The sequence below is a fragment of the Salmo salar genome, chromosome ssa29 (assembly GCF_905237065.1).
Source record: "Salmo salar chromosome ssa29, Ssal_v3.1, whole genome shotgun sequence".
NCBI classification, from domain to species: domain Eukaryota; kingdom Metazoa; phylum Chordata; class Actinopteri; order Salmoniformes; family Salmonidae; genus Salmo; species Salmo salar.
The window spans coordinates 34,735,762-34,740,000 of NC_059470.1; positions in this window are offsets into that span (position 1 = coordinate 34,735,762).

Genomic DNA, 4,239 nt, shown 5'->3' on the forward strand with positions numbered 1-4,239 from the left:
AGGCAGAGAGAGGGAAAGGTACTTCTCTAAAGTGGTTGCAGTGTCCTTTCTCTGCTTGCTTCGGATCAGAAACCTCTTCCTCTCTATTCCCCAAAGATGCATTGTCTTCGTCGGTTGGAGGCCATAGCTCAGATTTGATTGTTTTCAGTTTTTTATCAGAGCCTGGGTTGCCATGACGACAAAGTGGAATGTCATGCTGCATCACCTCATATAGAACTCACCATTCAAAGCAAACTGGGGAACGACTAGGACGTTCAGACGCCTGATTTCACGACGCCAGGCGGTAAAGGACGGAGGACGATGAGAAGAGGAGAGGAGGAGGAAACTGTCCCTCTTGAGGTTTGTGGAGGTGGAGGTAAAGGGGGGGGGGGTGTTTCACTCAGCAATCTGCTTCCTGCGAGCCCCCAACACGGAAACCAAATGGTGAGTGCCACAGCTGCAATCAGGTGATACCGATGTGGCCTCCCGCTGAAAGCTAAAGACTGGGGGGAACATTTAAAAAAATATATACAGTACCAGTCAAAAGTTTGACACACCTACTCATTCAAGGGATTTGCTATATTTGTACTATTTTCTTCATTGCAGAATAATAGTGAAGACATCAAAATTATGAAATAACACATATGGAATCATGTAGTACAGTGTGAAACAAATCAAAATATATTTTATATTTCAGATTCTTCCAAGTAGCCACTCTTTGCCTTGATGACAGCTTTGCACACTCTTGACATTCTGTCAACCAGCTTCATGAGGTAGTCACCTGGAATACATTTTATTTAACAGCTGTGTTCTTAAAAGTTAATTTGTTGGATTTCTTTCCTTCTTAAGCCAATCAGTTGTGTTGTGACAAGGTACGGGCGGTACACAGAAGATAGCCCTATTTGGTAAAAGATCAAGTCTATATTATGGAAACAACAGCTCAAAGAAGCAAAGAGAAACAACAATCCATCATTACTTTAAGATATGAAGGTGTCACGTCCTGACCAGTAAAGGGGTCATTTGTAATTGTAGTATGGTCAGGGCGTGGCAGGGGGTGTTTGTTTTGTGTGTTTTTTTTTTTTTTGGTTGGTTCTAGGGGATTTTGGTTTTCTATTTCTATGTTTCTTTTTCCATGTTTGGCCGAGTATGGTTTCCAATCAGAGGCAGGTGTTTTTCGTTGTCTCTGATTGGAAACCATACTTAGGCAGCCTGTTTTTTCCTTTGGGTTTGTGGGTGGTTGCTTCCTGTATAGTTGGTGTACCTTACAGAACTGTTGATTGTCGTTTGTTATTTTTCTCTCTAAATAAATACACGAAGATGAGCACTATACACGCTGCGTTTTGGTCACCTTTCATCAACGCATCTGACAGAACCACCCACCAAAGAAGGACCAAGCAGCGGAAGAAGGAGCTGCAGGAGAAGTATTTGGAGTCATGGATGTGGGAGGAGATCCTCGATGGCAAGGGTCCATGGAGCCAGGCTGGGGAGTACCAGCGATCGAAGGAGGAGCTGGAGGAAGCAAAGAGGGAATGATGGCGGTACGAGGCATTGTATCCTCCTATTCAGGATGTGAAGAGGCAGCCCCCAAATATTTTTTGGGGAGGGCATAAGGGGAGTGTTGCTAGGTCAGGGAGGAATGGAGGAAACCAGAGCCGGTCGAGGAGTCAAGAGCGGATGACGACGCTGGATTCCGGAGAAAGGAACTGGTGGAGTGCACTACGGAGCAGACGCACAGAGGGAGGAGCTAGGCAGTATGGAGGTATGCGCACTATGTCGCCCATAAGCACTCAGAGCCCGGTGCGGTCGATACAGGCTCCGCAACGTTGTCGTGCGACAGCTAGCCAGTAGCCAGGGAGAAGTGCACCGGCGCAGCGTATCTGGCCTCCAGTGCGGCTCCTCGGCCCAGGATATACCACGCCTGCTCCACACACGATACCCTGCATTCCCCAGCACAGCCCAGTTCGTCCGGTGTCAGCGCTCCGCCCTTACCAGGCTATAGTCAGCATTGGGACGGGACAGGTTGTGCCAGCCCTGAGCGCCAGATCTCCAGTGCGACTCCAAGGCCCAGTACGTCCTGTGCCTGCTCCGCGCACTCTCTGTCCAGTGACGCTCCTCAAGCCGGAGCCTCCAGCGACGCTCCCCAGTCAGGAGCCTATAGCGACGCTCCTCAGCCCGGAGCCTCCAGCGACGCTCCCCAGTCAGGGGCCTCCAGCGACGCCTCTCAGCCCGGGGCCTCCAGCGACACCTCTCAGCCCAGAGTCTTCTGAACGGGAGCTATGCCCAGAGCCACCTACGTAGTGGGAGGATTGGCGAAGGGGGGGTGTAGCACAGGAACCGTCGTTGACGGTGGCCACCCTCCCTTCCCTCCCTTTAGGTTTGGGGTTGGTTTTGTGGGTTTTTTTGTTTTGGAGGTGCAGTCAGGGTCTGCACCTTTTGGTCACCTTTCATCGACGCATCTGACAGAATGTCAGTCAATCCGGAAATTGTCAAGAACTTGGAAAGTTTCTTCGAGTGCAGTCGCAAAAACCATCAAGCGCTATGATGAAACTGGCTCTCATAAGGACCGCCACAGGAAAGGAAGACCCAGAGTTACCTCTGCTGCAGAGGATACGTTCATTAGAGTTACCAGCCTCAGAAATTTTAACCCAAAATAAATGCTTCACGGAGTTCAAGTAAAGTGGTCAAATATTTGCAAAGAAACCACTACTAAAGGACACCAATGAAAATAAGAGACTTGCTTGGGCCAAGAAACACGAGCAATGGACATTAGACTGGTGGAAATTTGTCCTTTTGTTTAATGTATCCATATTTGAGGTTTTTGGTTCGAACCACCGTGTCTTTGTGAGATGCAGAGTAAGTGAACGGATGATCTCTGCATGTGTGGTTCCCAACGTGACGCATGGAGGAGGAGGAGGTGTGGTGGTGTGGGGGTGCTTTGCTGGTGACACTGTCAGTGATTTATTTAGAATTCAAGGCACACTTAACCATCGTGGCTTCTACAGAATTCTGCAGCGGTACGCCATCCCTTTTGGTTTGCGCTTAGTGGGACTATCATTTGTTTTTCAACAGGACAATGACCCAACACACCTCCATCCTGTGTAAGGGCTATTTGACCAAGAAGGAGAGTGATGGAGTGCTGCATCAGATGGCCTCTACAATCACCTCACCTCAACCCAATTGAGATGGTTTGGGATGAGTTGGACCGCAGATGGAAGTAAATGCAGCCATCAAGTGCTCAGCATATCTGGGAACTCCTTCACTCCTTCAATTATTCCAGGTGAAGCTGTTTGAGAGAATGCCAAGAGTGTGCAAAGCTGTCATCAAGGCAAAGGGTGGCTATTTTGAAGAATCTGAAATCTAAATTATATTATATTATAACTATAACTATATATTATTTTAAAGTTTTGATGTCTTCACTACTATTCTACAATGTAGAAAATAGTAAAAATAAATGAGTAGGTGTGCCCAAACTGTTGACTGTATGTATAAATATATACATATTGTTTTATATATTTTACTTTATTATTTTCCCCTAACTCTACTATCCCTCCCCTAATTGGGGTAAACTAATGGACAACAACACTTAGGCTCCTACTTCCAGCTTATACATTCTACAGTTGAAGTTGGAAGTTTACATACACTTAGGTTGGAGTCATTAAAACTCGTTTTTCAACCACTCCACAAATTTCTTAATAACAAACTATAGTTATGGCAAGTCGGTTAGGACATCTACTTAGTGCATGACACAAGTCATTTATCCAACAATTGTTTAGGGGCAGATTATTTCACTGTATCCCAATTCCAGTGGGTCAGAAGTTTACATACACTAAGTTGACTGTGCCTTTAAACAGCTTGGAAAATTCCCGAAAATGATATCATGGCTTTAGAAGCTTCTGATAGTCTAATTGACATCATTTGAGTCAATTGGAGGTGTACCTGTGGATGTATTTCAAGGCCTACCTTCAAACTCAGTGCCTCTTTGCTTGACATCATGGGAAAATCAAATGAAATCAGCCAAGACCTCAGAAATAAAATTGTAGACCTCCACAAGTCTGGTTCATCCTTGGGAGCAATTGCCAAATGCCTCAAGGTACCATGTTCACCTGTACAAACAATAGTATGCAAGTATAAACACCATGGGACCACACAGCCTTCATACCGCTCAGGAATCTCCTAGAGATTAATTTACTTTGGTGCGAAAAGTGCAAATCAATCCCAGAACAAAAGCAAAGGACCTTGTGAAGATGCTGGAGGAAACAG